Below are 16,677 nucleotides of genomic sequence, written 5' to 3'. Positions count from 1 at the left end.
ATCATTTATCACCCTCTAATTCCTCACAATTCAATATGAATTATTTAATTCGTATTGCTTTTCTATCTCGTTCGGTTTCCCTCCGTCTCTTTTATCTGTAATTACGGCGTGACCCGCGCGCTCCCCGCCTCTCGGTAATGGCTTCAGCGGATCGCGATGCCGATATCTCCCCCCCTTCTCCCTCCCAAAATGGCCGTGCGAGGGTGCGCTCTAGCCGGCAAATTGCCTCAGAATGTCATCGCAGGCGACGGGACGACAATTTGAGCCGGTCCCTTCAAGTAGAGCCGTCTCACCGGGGGGTGGGGGGGGGTGGGCCGCGTGTGACAAAGAGGCAGTCCCATTTTCCCGCTTGTAATCCCTGCTGATTGGCTGTTCCCTTATACATGCTAATGTGCAGTTAGCGCCCGATAGCTGCACGGCTCAGGACTGTTGTGCTGTGCACTTAAGTAGAGTGTGCACAGAACAGGGATAATTAAAGTCTGCGGGATTATAAAAGGACCAGATGCAGTCTGTGGATGATGCAGCCTGTGGAATAAAAGGGAGCGAGCAATTATCCTGTGTGGTATTATAGCAAATCTCTCTCCACCCTCTCCCTCGTCCATATTTGTTCTCTCTTCTTCCCCCTCTGTCACCAATGTCTCTCTTTCCCTCTTATTCACTCGTTTTCTCTTGCAGGGAAGGAGGAACTGTTTTAACAGGAAAAACACCCCCCCCCCCCACACCACCCCCTCCACCCCCAAAAATCAGAATGGATGCGAAGATGTAAACAGCAAGTGAGTGTAGTTACTGCAGTTGCATCATGGGAAGGGGGTGCTCAGTGCTACAGTGGTGTCTCCATTAGCTTTGTTGCTCGGCGTAGCTGTTTATGCGAGCCAGAGCCATCCCCATGGGGGTGGAGAGGCGGGAAAGGAATCAAGTCTCTGGCCCAATGCTGGATGTATACGTGCATACACACACACACACACACACACACACACTCTCTCGCCCCCACACACAAAAACACAAACATACAAACACACACACTCTCGCCCACACACACACACACTCTCTCTCGCCCACACACACACAAACATACAAACACACACACACTCTCGCCCACATGCACATAAACACACACACACACACACACACACTCTCTCGCCCACACACACACACTCGCACACACACGCACACACAGCCGTGCACACATGCATAAATGGAAACGCACGCTCACACATACGTTCACGTGTGCATGGAGGCACGTACACACATGCACACACTCGTGCATGGACATACCCGCACACACGCACTTGTTAACCTGCACGTACACGCTAATGAACGCCAGCCGCACATGGTCAAACACCGTTACGGTCATATTATATCTTGTTACTCCTGCCATTTGCCACAAAACATTTTTACCACATAATACAAATTAAACGGCGTTTGATGCAGAGTGAACTGTGAATAAAACACGAAGGTGAAGAGGAATAATATTTGTGACATTTCCCTGGTGAAGGTTAATGCGCAGTACTCTGTTGCGTTGACAAACGACACGCTGCCTGTACCATCGTGATGCAAACGGAGTGCGCAGAACTCGGAAGCGTGAGCGAACGGGGGGGGGGGGGGAATTAAGTGACTGAGGGGGTGGTTTTGCCCAGGCTAATGCACATCTATACACCGACCACGTTTCTCTGCCCGCTTGCCACTTCTCACCCATTTACCATTCAAAAGCAATGAGGGAGAGATAACACACAACACATTATCCCATAGTTTTGGAATAACACACAACACATTATCCCATAGCACAGGAATAACACACAACACATTATCCCATAGTGTAGGAATAACACACAGGACATTATTCCATGGTTACAGCTATAGAATGACAGCACTTGAGCCATCAGTAACATAAGCGGAGGAACATGCAGGCCAATGAAAAGCGTGGGTCTGCCTGAGCAGCTGAATCTGACCCAGTCTCACCTGCACAGCCAGGTGAGGACAATGCCCGTCATCCAAACACCGAACCCCCTCCCCCCCACCATTTGCCTTTCTTTTCTTTTCCTTTCTTTTCATCTTGTAGTTTGGTTTAGCCATTTTAATGAAGGTGGGATTGATCAGGTGCCTCGTATCGCGGTAAATAAAACATCAAATCGGACCTTCTCCCCGCAGACAGAACGTGCTAAGTGCTTTTGTGCAAACACGCAGAACGGTAGCAGGGTAAAACCCCGATGGAGACTCGGTACTAATTCAGAAACTACATACAGCAGCGCTCTGCATCCCTAGCAAAACCGTGACACACAGTACCTGCCTTTACCCGGATTCAAGATAAGCCATACATGACGTGTTGGCATTTGGAAAACCGTGTGCGTATAACTTACTAGCTAGATATATCTCCATAATCCATCCACATCTCCGTAACAGTAAATGTTCGTACAAATCCACAGATTTTTCTAAAGGAATTCACTTCTGATTAACTCAGATGGCACCTAAAATAAATCCTATTAAAATACATATACAGCGCGATTTTATCAGCGAGCGGCCGATAATCCTACACGGTTCCGAGTTACTTCCTCCTTATCGTGCCTTTTCCATGACATTTTTTTCTACACACATTTTATGTACGGTAAATGCCTTTATTTATATATACGATTACTATCGGTCTGCTGCAGTACAAATACGCCTGAAAATGTCCTTTCATCCATTCCCTTCTTTGACAAACACGGTGAGCTGATGTGCCAGCGGATGAAGCACGTTATTTCTCACTCATCAAGTTTGACAAATCAGGCCCATTATTAACGCTGTATATGATTTAAATCCGAAAAAAACGGCTCTCCTTTGACCCGGAACGTCCAGGTGGCAGACTCGCGATATTGCGCACGCGATGCAAAAATTTGAGGACATCGATTACATTATCCATTCGGCCTCTGGGGAATCAAATTTGGATTTCCACTGCAGAAAAACAAGCAAGAACTATTTATGGAGTGTGACAGCAACGGGAATTCACTCAAAAAGTTGCACCGCTCAAAATATTGGACGGGCGGCGTGTCACGCCATTCTGAAACGGGGAGACGGCGGCATCAGAAAACACGTCACGCCACCGTATCCTAATGAAATCCGGAGATTAATGTCATAAAGCATTTCCCCTGGTTCAAGAACGCTGCCACTTTATAAAGAAAGGGCCCAGAGTTCATCCTGGGCCAACATGCTAATTGGTCACGAGCGACTGGCTTCATGAAATAATGAAAAACAGAAAGAAAGGCACAGGAAAGACAGGTGGAGGAGAGAGGTGAGAGTGAAAGAGAGGGGGCTCAAGCAGGAGAGGAGAAGAGTGGAGAGCATGAATACAGATCAGTTAGGGAAAGCAGAGAGACAGAAGCACTCTGGAGCAAAACAGTTGCTGCTGCGTACAGCACTAGTCGCCCGTGTGTGTGTGTGCGTGCGTGTTTGAGCGCGTGCGCATGCATACACGTCTGTGTTTGTACTGCATGTGTGGTTGCGCGTATGCTCGAAAGTGTTAGAATGGGCACCTCTGTGCATACATTGCATGCCACACGTCTGTATCTGTCTGAGAATGTGTGTGTGTGTGTGTGTGTCTGCGTGTGCAAGCAAATGCGTGTGGGTGTGCCTGCTAGTATGCGCGTGTGCTCATGAGAAAGTGTGTCTCGGAGTGTGCTTGTATATATTTGTGTGCTCGTGCGTACATGTGTTGCGTGCGTGTGTACGTGTGTGCACACACTCCAGTGAACATGTATGCTATGCATGTGCACACGCAGCAGGCAGAACGTAAGTGATCTTGGGTTTCTCGCTCCAGCGATCTTTATCAGCTACTTCAGCACATTTCCTGCTCCGTTCAGAGTTAATTAGGCTCCACGAGTGCACATGTAAGCGAATCGAAGGCGGGCGTGCGCACAGGAGACACGCTTAGCCTGGACTGCGACACGTTAAGGGGTCAGAGGTCAAGCGCGCGGCAGATGGGACAGAGTGGGGCCGTTTCGATGCTCGCCTGCGGCATTTAGCAGAGTCGAGAGAACGCGCACGCGCGCAGGGGGCGAGCCGGAGCGGACAGGCTCGACCGCGCGCCCGCAGAGCACCGCGTCGGACAGGCACGACCGCGCATCGCGTGTCGGCGCGAGGACCGGCCCGCAGACCCCGGGGCAGCCCGGCAGGGGCAGGGGAGTGGGCGGCTGAGCGGTTGGAGGGGATCCAATTGCAGACGGTAAAAATAGCGCGCCACCCTTTTCCGGCCCCCGTTCGCCCACGCTAAGCAACAACACAAAGCGTCTGTTTACCGCGGCGAGAACCACTCCAGCGAGCCAGACCTGCCACAGGCCAGCCCCGCATCAGCCGGCCCAGCCTCCCGGGTATGGACGCCTCTCCCGCAATATCCTGCCAAATTTTCAGCCACGTCTCATTTTGCCCAATGGCCAGACGAGCGGGGCTCTAGGCTGACAGTTTTTTTTTTCCACATGAGCTCCTCAGTTTAAAAATTCTGGAGCGCAATGATGCAGCCCAATTTGTAAATGTGCTCCTAAATAATTTTTCCATTTGGCGCTAAAAAGGGAGCGATGCGGCCAAATCCTGAGCAGCATTCCAAAGCAGCGGGAAATCTGAAGGCTGAACAGATAAGAAAACCCAACCAGCTTGCACGGGCGCATCTGCAGGAAGAGAGACAGATGAACTCTGCCACCTTTGCCCTCTTTTAAATGGCAAGCTCCACCCACATTGCTGTGTCCCCCTTCCCCATGTACACCTGTGAGAGGGGAGAGAGAGAGAACACGAAAAGGCAGGAGCACATAACCCTGGCCCCAAGTCGCATTAAAAAAACTCCTAAAACGCTGCGTTTGGTCATCTTTGCAGACAGATGATGGGGAGGACTGAATGGTCCTGTCGTGTTGTTCTTTTGAAGCCTGATATTATCTTGCTATGGCTGATGGAATATCAAGGACCACGATGGAAATAAGTCCAGGACTTTTTTGTGTTATCCTTGACAATTTCTTCACATGCAAGTCTTTTGATACATGTGTTTTAATTTTGTCAAATAAACTAAACTAAACTAAATGGTCAGGGGCTGTGGAGATTGACGGCGGGAGTTGCTGGTGCCAGCGTTGAGCCTGTTTTCATAAGACAGCCAGCAACACTCCAACAGCACCATTAAAACAATGTCAGCATCATCCCCTGATCCCTAATCCAAAGTTAACACCCCTCTACCCAATCATTCCGTCATTCCTTTAATCTTCCCCCGTCTCCCCGGAGCCGGGTCATTGCCATGGGAGCCGCAGATCGATGGGGGAGTCCTCCCGGGGGGGGGGGGGGGTCTAATGAATGTGGGAACGGAAGCCCCTGGTAAGACAGCTAAACTAGGACACATCCCCGATGGAAGCATCTCAGCTCTTAACGAGCTCTGTTAACGTGTCAATAAAGCAGCCAGAGGCTTATACGGCACCAGGGCTGAAGAGCGCAACGGCTAGAGGAACACGTCAAACTGAGACGCGTGCGTAAGCCGTGTAGCGTACGTGCGCTTTGCGTGACCCGTGACCACCCCCCACCCCCGTATCCGCACCCGCACGCCTCCTCGGCGCTTCTAAAACGGACACAATTCCAAGTCGTAAATTACAGAAGATCAACTGACGGCAGGAACGCTGCCCGGTGGCTAACGAGCAGGCGTTAATCATCATGTGTCACGCAGACTTCCAAAATAAGTCGGCTAATAGCTGCACATACGCATCAGTCCTAAGAAAACAAGCAGCGTGCCGTACGTGTTATTCTGCCGTTTCTACCACTGGGATTTTAACGGAAAAGTTTGTTTGGCCTTTCGCAAGAGCCAGCACGCTCGGAAACTTTCACCGCGTTATTCATAGAGCAAATCGTGGCAATCTGCATCGCCCAACTGCGGCTTAGCTGAAGTGTCCAATCTGATAAAATAAACGGTATTTCTGTCTCATTATCTGAGAGCCATCAAGAGGAATAAGGCCCATTGTCACGCTGCTATTATGACACCCGTGAATTGCATAAGCTTCTGATAAAGGCGGACGCCTCTTTTAACACCGCGAGATTGCTTGAATGATTCATCTAATTAAACCTCTTCCACCTAAATGCAGATTGAAAGGGCAACACCTTAGGCAGGAAAATACCGTTTCCCCCCTTGTTTCGCTATAAAGGAAAAACACTGGATGCTGGATCAATTAAGGGAATGAGATTGTCTGGGTACAGCACTCAGAATCCCTGACAATACAAACCTAATAGTACATGCCTAACGCATTACTGGGTACAATACAAACTGATGGGACTGTCTTCATTGTCCTCAATAAGACAGCTCCACTGGTAGCCTACTTGTTCGTTTATAAAGCCATTGCGGGTCAACTGTCAACCTACTAGAACAATTCACTTGTTCAATCACAAAATGGTCATAATGAGCTCTGATCATAAAACCATATTTTATATCACATTCGCTACACAAGAAAATAATTTGGGAAGCATTATTTTAAGCATACATCTCCATCCTCCTGGATTTTTTTTTTTTTTTTTTGCAAAGATTTAAAACTTTGCCCTTTTATAGAAACTGACTGTTTTAAAGATTGAATTGAACTCAACAGTGTGCATGTTATAAATTTAGAGCATCAGGTCATTGCAGAATGTACATGCAGTTATTTTTGTCTCTGTATGATGTCTTATATTTGAAACTTTTTGCAAAGCTGCTTTCTTGGCCAGGGCTCACTTACAAAAAGAGATGTCAATCTCAATGTGTTTATGTTGGCTGAATGAAGGAGAAATAAAAAATAAAATTAAAAAAACCAGCTGTTCTCTTCGTGACTTTCTCAAGATCTTAAATTAATCCGAATTACATTTGTGATGTCCTAATCAGAGGCACAGGACACAACCACACGTCTGGAGAACAAGCTCTGGTTTAAGAAACAGGGTTTGGCCAACCGACAAGGGAATCCATGTTTATGTTTACCTTGGTCCTAACTGCGAATTCTTCATTGGTATTTAGACCTGTGCAAAGCTAACCAGTGGGGACTGAAGTCAGAACACTCGCTTGATCCACAGATCTTCCTGTTAAACTGTCAGGGAGAAAATAATATCAACAGCTACCTCTATATCAAGAAACGTCCCCAGAAGGAAGTAATGCTAATGTATCTACAACAGAGCTTTGATAAATCGTTTGTGAGTTCGCTTGTGGCGCAGGCATAGTTCTGCTGAACCGTGCACAAACGTGTCACGAGCGCACAAATGCAATCATTAACGTCATAATTCTCTGTCAGAGAAATGTGATAAACTGTATTACAGCCGGATTGCAGTTTACTTACATTTTCCCGGAATTTGTTTCCTTATCAGCGTTTTTAACATCCTCCTTCATCAGGAGGAGTTTCCGGCAAGGTGTTACTTCTGGTAGGCCTAGTCCGTACGAAAAAATGACGAGCCTAGCGAACATGTGGACTAGTGAGATGGGAATCAAGCGACTGAACCAGCTGGAACCAGTGTTGCTAGAGAGCAAACGGCCATAAGATTATGAATATTTAAATAAGCTTTTTTTTCTCTGATTCATAGCCATACGGAGTGATTTTGCACGTTGTATTGATTGGATCGGATAGTTGTTTGAAGCGATATCATTACATCCCGACTGAACCTTCAGTCCTGGTTGATACAAAACAAAATTCCTTCAGCTAAACACCTGTAGGCTAATTTCTACAACGCTGCATCACCATATGCCTTTGCGAGCTGTCAGACAATATAAAACGTTACGACATTAACCAACATCATGCAATTACATTTTATACAGAGCATTTTACATTTAAAAAAAAAAACTGGAGCTAATTTTTTTTTGACAGAACGAAAGCACGAAAGGTCAGTGTGAAACTGACCGGAGCTCAATTTAGTTAATTAGTGATAAATAACCATCAGCAGCACTCACATACACCGGTACTGTTGCGACTGTTGATTCGGTTAATGCTACACGTGTTCAGCTACACAAAGCAATATAAAGTACAGCATTTTATTTATGAAGAGACATTTTATGTTAATACTGAAGTTATTTCCTCTTAATTTGGCAGTAAATGAGCCATACTTCCAGATGACCCTGTTTACACTGTCACGCAGATAATGGAATTGGTCGCTTCTTGAAAGCGGTCAGGCAGTGCGATCATTACTTCTGCCGATTCATGGTTTCTGGAGCAAAAGGCGGCCTCAGGAAGAAGCACCACCGCTGTTATTCCATTTCAATTTTTCATACTCCAGACCTGCTGAGTTGCACAAATAAGGTTCACCCTGACTCAAATGTATTTTTTTTTTCCATAGCGGGTTTTCATGAAAGCGTTTCGCTCTTATTAATTTGAGTGGTATCAGCGAGGGCCGAGCACAAAGGGACATTTCAGACTTTGTAAAATTACTGCCACTCCCCTTGAGTGCTTGGACTTTAAATGCAGTTAAAAAAAAAAAAAAAAAAGAAACGGGAAAAAAAATCAACTGTAAAAACAGGCTTGGAAATGCTTGCAACTCCGTTAACTTCTCATTTATGGACATTTTCTTCTAAACGAGCACACCAGAAAGGTCTCCCCCCCCCCCCCTAAATGTCAGGTCTGAAAATAATCCCTTGGCCTTGGCCTATACAAAACATAAGTGTTACAAAATCTCCGTTCTTTTATTAAAGGCAAATTGTGTGTTGATTAGAAAATTTCCAACCTTAATTTTTACAAGAATTTTCTAAGACACTTAAAGGGTGCTTAGAGCAGATTACATTGCTTGCTTTCTCACATACAGAACATGCATATATAGCCTACAGCTATAGTCTATACATATAGGCAATATCGATTCATTATATCAGTGGTAACCAATCCTGTTCCTGGAGATCCACCATCCTGTAGGTTTTCATTTCAACCATAATTTGGCACACCTGATTCTACTAATTACTAGCAACGATTTAAGCCGAGTGCTTACCTTAAGGGTCCAACACTGTACAGTACAATAGCAGTGCTCCCACCTGGGAATCAAACCTTCAACCTATGGTTCCAAAGCCAGGTTCCCTCACCATATCAACCAGAGGAGGAGGAGGCCCAAAAAGCCACGGGGTTGGGGGAACCCCAGCTGACTGGGGCGCGCTTCCGATACACTGGTGACGCTACCCCCAATACTGCCGTCACCTCACATGACCGCTCACCACAGCTAAACTCGGTCTGAACTACTTAAGCGTCATAGGGTGTGTCACGGTACAAGCCGACAACAAATATTGAAAATAAATAAATAAATCCCATCAACGTACAGCGAAGTTCGCCTTTCAGCTTACCGAATAATCATCTCGGCTCAATTTTTACAGCGTATGTTAAGAAAAGATAAGGCGTACCCCGGATTCAAACACCCTACAGCACAGTTATCAGCACATCCCAGAGGCGCCTTTTTAAATGGGCAAATACCGCATAAATGCTTACTGTTTGAAATTACAAGCAATCCAGACTAATCACAGTGTAACTTTACATTACGGCAGAACAAAGATCGGGGAAGGGGGGCGTGGTGTACATCTGTGGAAATGCGGTAAGTGTAATGTAGCGTTTGCACTAATTGCATGTGAGTTTTATCCTACTGAAATGGGTGGAGCAGTCTGCAATTTGCAATTCCGTTGCTTGGTCAGGCAACACTCAAAAACACCTGGGTAAGGATGCTATAGAGCATCCAATGTTGCAAAGGATGCTTCATTCAAACTATTCTTTCATAACCCTCTTACTCAGAAAGTATGTCCATACTGAACTGTGAAACATCCACGGCTACAGCTACACTTTGAACAGGCCTACCGGTAATAAAAATAGCTTTCGTAAGGTACTTTTCCCCAGAGAAGCTCTGAAGTGACCCAAGCAGTTATGCAATGCAGCCGAACACCCACCCTTGTTGTCTCACCTTTTCATGTTTCGCGAATGTTTCCGACTGGATGCGTGGAGTGGCTGAACCCTTAGCTTCTTGTGTAACAAGAGCAGCGTGTATTATTAGCGATGTGCGTTTCCTTTTGGATTCTGTGCAATCGCAAATCCCAAAGAAGAGAGCTTCACAGACCGGGTAACCGTTTCCAGATCGCCCTCAACCAATCAGTGCTAATGAATACCCCTCTATATCTGCATCCACATCTTTCATATAGCCTAATTCTGATACAAACAATTAGTGGTTATGTTTTCAATTCCCCCTGTTCCATACATCCATTTTTCATGAACAAAGACAAGCAACCACTTCATTTATGTTAACCCGTTTAGCTCCCCCCCCCCCCACCGGATGTACATTTTTATAATAATGCTTGAGCACGACCTTTACTATGGGTACCCGTAATTCGCATGTTGCTGGCAAAATTGCACTGTGTGTATGTGTACGTTGAGTGAGAGTTTTTGTGTATCTGTTTGTGTGTGTTTGTGTGTACATGCGTGTTTGTGTGTGTGTGAATATGAGCATGATTTCTTTTTTCTTATAAAGAAGCCTTATGCAACAGGAAGACAGTCTGATGAGATTCAATGATTCTTCCCGAGACTGCAGTTCATCATTTACCAGGTAATTTGGTTTTCGCCCACGCCATTAACTGCCAGCCTGAATTAACTGTGCACAAGGCGCAGCAAGCTCGTCTTACACAGGGACAAGTGCACAGGGCACACAGGCCACAGAGCACCGAGGACCTGAGGGTCATCCACACAGTGCTGAGGGGAGAGCAGCAGCCCCATCATCACAGCAACAGAATCTCTTCCGCCAGGAGGGAAATACTCTTGCCAGGACAGACGTACACACACCAGGGACAGACATACTCCCGCTAGGACAGACATACACCCGCTGGGACAGACATACTCCCGCCAGAATAGACATAGTCCTGCCCTGGCAGCCACGGCCCATTCGTTTCAGCACAGGGCTGCACACGGTCAGTTACTGAATCTTGGCGGGTGTCGGCAGCAGCCTCCCAGACTGACGCAGCAACAGGTCGAAGCCCCGCCCAGGAAGGGGCGGCCTCCCAGCAGCGTCATGCACCTGCGCAGACCCCTCTGCGACGCAACGACTGTGCAGCTCAGCCAGTAGCGGCTTCGGAAGAGAGCGTGCGCTTATCCAAACTCGCCCAACAGAGGGCGCTGCAGAGACGAGACGGGCCAGCGAGTACAAACCTGGGGCACGGATACGATTGGGCTGTACAAACAGCAAGAAAAGTTGGGTAAAACAAACAAATGCAGACGCGGGGGACGACATGTGACTGTCTACGTGTTTTACATTCCACTGCAGAGCTCTGATACGCGCAGAATCTGCAGGGAAGCGCTGATTCACAGCCCTGTACAAGTCTCCTCAGCTCTGGAGAGCCGCTTCAGGTCAGGGGCAGGCCCCTCCGGCGTCTCCTTAGCCTGGGAACGCACGGCCTTTTGAGGGAATTTCGGAGCAGAAGGGGGCAGTAGCACGGAAACAAAAGCGAGGCTTGGAGGATGAGAAAGCCATAGCTTGTGGCTCCTGGTGTATTTTCCGCGGATGACTATCTGTACACACAATCCTGGCGCCCTCCCCCTCCCTTCAGTACTCCGCCTTATTCAGATAGCGGCCGCGGCTCACAGCCAAGGTGCGCTTACAGATAGTGGGTATCAGAGGGGGATGAAGGTCCGTCCGCGACAAACGGCGTCTGCCTCGTCAAGACTTTCCTGAGAGAGAGCGCGGAGAGAAGCGTTCGCAGGACCGCCGATGCATGGAATGGGGTCACGTTGACCGGAGAAACCCGGCTCGCAGATAAGGGACCTTACTTCACTCTAGTGTTTCTTTTGCGCCTCTACATCTTGAAACCTATGCACTTGTTGTACGTCGCTCTGGATAAGAGCGTCTGCTAAATGCCTGTAATGTAATGTAATGTAATAAGGAGAACAGTAAAATTCTCATTTCGGCACGCCGATAAGCACGTCCGCTCGCGGTCAGACATTACAACAGAACTTCAGTTCACCGGACGGAGGAAGAGCAATACACTGCTCATTAGAGGGCACAGACGCCCAAACATGAGCAGCCTTCCGGAGGCCAACAAAGGACAAACGGAGGAGAGGTTTGACAGTGAATCTCTAAAGAGTATAAAAGTTAAACAGAACCACAGCATTTTTCTAATATACAAGATGCTTTCAAATGTCCTTCAGCTACTGGATCCTGTTGATTAGTTATTTCTCCTGTATGCCAACATTCAGTTTCGATTTAGTCTTAAAACGGTTTTTCCATAATTTCATTAATGCAACACTGTTTTTCAGTTTTAGTTCCTGCAGCATGTCTGCCATCCAAAAAAAAGCTGCTGAGCACAACTGACCGTCTGTGCCACCATTCTAGAACATTCTTCAAGCGTCTGTGACCCAATCGGCTGTATGACGGGCATGTGCGGGACCAATGACGCATCAGATGTGAAATAAATATAGCCTACATACACTTCAGCAAACTTTTAATACAGTTAAACTTTAATTATACTTCAAGATTTCAAGGTGCAGTGTAGCATAGAAAACTTCAAGAATACGCCAGCCTACTGTTTTTTCACATGGGACATATTGGAAAGGTACAATTTCAATTTCAGCCGGAAGTCAACAGATGAAGACTGCAGTGCTATAATTACATTTACTACTCACAAAGCTTCAAGCATTTGTTTTGAGAATGAAAAACACCACTTGGCCAAACAGGATGTTAGTGGACCTGATTAAATGTAATCCCATGTTTCACAACACAAAAAATTTAATCAAGGAAAACTGTCTAACAAGTCTGACACGATGATTAAAAAATGACTTGGAATTAAGTTAGATTTCTTTGCCTACGAGTCAAAATGGTAAACTAGTTCTAGAAACTGACACTGCAATATTGTTCCAGAACATTCCCGACTATGCCTGAAGTCAAAGGAAAATGTCAGGATTATGGGTAGTTTGGGTAGTAAAATGTCCTCCTTATCAGATGCTGAAAATTAAAAGTGATACAAATCAATCTCATGTAAGATTATGCTTTCTGGGAAAAGTCAATGCATGCTTAAAAAAAAAAATTAAAATAAAAAAAAAAAGCCAGAGGTGGGAGGGTGAGGCCTCAAGAAACACAAAATGGGAGTTTCCATACGCTAACTTGGACCAATCATTGTGTTCTGCTGTGTTTCTTTTCGGTTTAAACGTGTCAGTGGTTCATAAGTTCACCCATTACGAAAACTCCCTCTCCCACCCATCACTAAGGGAGACCAGTTGGCAAACTCTCGGTGCAGCGAAACTAATCGGTTGCTTTAGCCAGGGTTCACAGGGTTCTGTCACTGTGCTATGGCACGGCCCAGTCCATGCGTATCATTCGAGAGCACATGCATCTCCTTCGCACTTTTAAAAGTCCACGCACTAAACAGCCTTTGTTTTCGCTGGACCTAGCCTAGTTCCAGTCAGTCCGTTTTGACACATTTAAAATAAAAAAAAATCTTGGGCTACAGCTAGAGCAACAGCCCTGGCGAGGGGCCAGGCTTCCCTCGGTCTGTCCATCGGGGAGGTAAGTGCTGCAGCGGGGCGGGGGGGGGAACCGAAAAACAACGAACAACAAGACTCCCCCCGAGGTGCCGCAACACATGAACACAAAATGGAGCCGGCGGGGGAGAGATGGCAAGCGCAGAGTCTTGCCGCCTTCCTGGAAAAAAAAAAAAAAAAAAAGAGAGAGAGAGAGCCGAAAGATTATTTATCGCCGTCTTATGATCGCCGCTGTAACGTGCAGCTGAGCCGCCCAATGATGTAAGAGATGAAGTCTTCAGCGGCGAGGGGGCGGGGGAAGGTCGTTAGCGCCCCGGCGGAGCGGCCGCCATCAAAGCCGAAGAGCCTCGCTAAACACCCAGCTCGCTAAGAGCGCTAAAACACCGCTAAAAAAGGGACACGCACACAAAAGAAGATGGTTAAAGTGAAAATAAAAGAAGGAGGAGAGCAGGAGGGAGACTGGACTGGGGGGGTGGGGGGGGGGGGCTGGGGAAGTTAAGACACACAGAAAGTCAGGAGAACAGAAAAGAAAGTGCAAGCAAGCAAGCGCTGGCGTGATCGATTCGAGACGAGAACCCGGCTATTTCTGTACACAGGACAATTCCTCCAAACGACCGGCAACGTCTAATCTTTCTGAGACAAAGCCAGAATCACATTTACACAAGCGATTTGCTGATATCCTGCTCCGAGGTATTTTTGGGAAAATAAGCAACAATCTGTGCTACAGTACACTCGCAGTTTATCGCAGGTATTCATTGGAATGAGTTGGTGCTTATTTTCGGGCGATTGGTAAGCGATATATTTCATGATGTACTGCGGCTAAATGGCGAAGACATAAGGCCTAAAAACTTACTGACTTTACTCAAAGCAGAATTCCTACTGGTTCACGGTGTGGCTAAAAGATTGCTGTAAACAAATAAATACTACGGTTGGACCCGTAAACAAAGAGAAAACTGCTTGCAAGAAGACGTGTAAGCACAAATACTGTAGGCCAGTGGCGATGGTGAAGAACTAGGGGTTTCATCCATTATTCCAGTATTCAGTCAGTATTTCAGCCAGTATCTTGGATTTCCCCCAGTTAAAGTCAAATCAGTGATTAGTTCAGCAGTACTAATGTCCGTCCCCAGGAAGAACGGGCCACGTAAGACTAAAGCTCTGTTTCCACATGCAGATCAGCAATGCCTTCCTGTCTTCCGCTTATCCTCAGCACCAGATCCAAAATGGCAGGTGATAACGCATTAAAGGTGACTTTGCAGCACTGTATAAATAGACACTGCATAGCAGTGAACTGGGCTTGCAACTGTGAGGCTGTAGGCACAATTCACAGGCGGGGACATCATAGTATGCCTCATGGTATGCCTGAGTAAGGTATTTCACCCAAGTCGTTTCAGTAAATATCCAGCTGTATAGATGGACCGTACGTAAAAGGAATGAAAACCTGTAGCTATTTGTGTGAAAACAATTCCAGTGAGAACTTTTTTATGGCATAAAAAACAATGATGAATAACTTTACTGGATAAAAAAATGTTTCTACTCAACTGGTAAACACTCGATGTTAACACTTCACACCAGACCGCTAACAGCTATTTTGCTCATCTCCCGCATCTGAAGCACTCGTCTCTCCATCCTCCTCCTCCTCCTCCTCCTCTTCAGTTCATATCCTCAGAGACCTGCTCATCTCTCTCTCTCTCTTTTTGTTTATCCTCATTCTTTCCTCCTCCTCACCTCCAATCTCTTCCCCCGTTCACCTCAAGTTATCTCCCCAGTCTCCTTCCTCTCAGGCTTGGGAACAAACCTTCGAGGCTTTTCAAGAACGTAGGGACTAAAGTTTTTCAGGGTAAAAAAAGTTAGAAACGAAAGTGGAAAGGTGTCTTGCCTTTGCTCTTTTTGACCGCTCATTCTTTTCCCTCCTGATCAGCCATAGGGCACTGCAGCTCTACACTTCTTTTCCTCCTCTTTATTGGAGCCCCTACTTCTGTTCTGTCAAACCCTTTGTTCTGTTGCACTTTCAGAAATAACACGGGCTGAAAATGCACTAAAGGGGTAGTTCACTTTTTGGAGTTTCTTCGTATTATTTCAGTTTAATTATGTTTTTATATTTGTCCACACAGTTTTTTGTATGCAATGAAGGAAATTTTAGATACTTACAGACAATTTTGATTACCTGCTGGCTTGAAATAGCCTAATAGCTGGTGCAGGTTTGGGGTTTAAAGAATAAAACACAACTCATGTAACTCATGTTATGCCATCAGCAATTGATGTTTGTTTATAATCTAGCTAGGTAAAGAAGAAAAATTAAGCTTAAACTTATTTTCAGTTGAAACCATTTCCTATGGTACAAGCAAATGAGACCACTTTACACAAAGAAAGAAGCACCAGCACAATACAAAAATTGATATTTAGGTTTATAATTGTGAATAAATGCAATGTTTTATTTTCGAATGGCTGTGGACGTGTCATGTCCTTGTACAAGCTGCTCGTGAGTCACTTGTAGTGTGCTCTATTTTTATTTATTTGCTTTAAACCACAAAAAAATCCTGGAATGCCCCTATAACAGCTACTTCAGGTCATAAGAACCCTCAGTAAGTATCTGAAATATCCTTGACGTCGCACTCATACCATCCAGGCCAATCAAAAACAGGCACTAAAACTTCAAATCAAGTGAACTCTCCCTTTAAGGGGAGAAGACCAAAAAAAAAAAACTATTTCATCAGCATATTCTGAATATTGCTGAAGTTACAATAAAGACGGGAGCTGATCACTAAACAGGCTAAATATACAATAAGCTTCATTTTCCCCTTTGAAAAACAGCCAAGTGAGCATTAGAAGGCCGAGCTCACGCAGGTGAAACGAGGAGAGACGCGGCGAAGGAAAGCTACAGCGCTGCGAACGTTCGCCCAGGGAACCCGGCGAACAGCCAATCAGCAGCAGCGGTTAGCTTGATTAACTCGGTATTCTCACAAAGCTCTTAATCTCATCTGCTCAGCATTAATTCTTCATTACGGGCGCAGTATGCATTCGGGGCATTACCACTCATTAAAGTTGCGTTTCGTTCTCGGCGAAGGGGGGATTTTTACTTTGGATTTGACCACGGAAAGAGTCCCGCAATACAGACACGCAAAATCGCAGGCATACACACACACACACACTCACACAGGCATGCACGTGCACACACACACACACACACAGTGCATAACTTCACTGCGGTTACATACAAAGCCAGCACTCTTCACGCACACACACGAACTGTCTCACG

General features: G+C 46.1%; 1 protein-coding gene across 5 annotated transcripts in view; it reads right to left on the bottom strand.

The window, feature by feature from the left end:
• gpat2 (glycerol-3-phosphate acyltransferase 2, mitochondrial) overlaps positions 1-16,677 on the bottom strand; it is a 99,509-nt gene that overhangs the window by 23,501 nt on the left and 59,331 nt on the right. Inside the window, exon 1 of one of the 5 annotated variants that reach the window (XM_064353880.1) lies at positions 9,005-9,142. The exons of 3 other annotated variants lie outside the window; for them this stretch is intronic. The gene's annotated coding sequence lies outside the window, so the exon portion shown is untranslated. Of the gene's footprint in view, positions 1-8,913; positions 9,143-16,677 lie in introns of those variants that run through there. One more of the 5 variants, XM_064353878.1, reaches the window with a different exon arrangement.

This window comes from Anguilla rostrata, chromosome 10 (genome assembly GCF_018555375.3).
Source record: "Anguilla rostrata isolate EN2019 chromosome 10, ASM1855537v3, whole genome shotgun sequence".
Classification (NCBI taxonomy): Eukaryota; Metazoa; Chordata; class Actinopteri; order Anguilliformes; family Anguillidae; genus Anguilla; species Anguilla rostrata.
The sequence above is the reverse complement of the archived record's forward strand: the minus strand, read 5'-3'. Positions and strand labels throughout refer to the sequence as shown.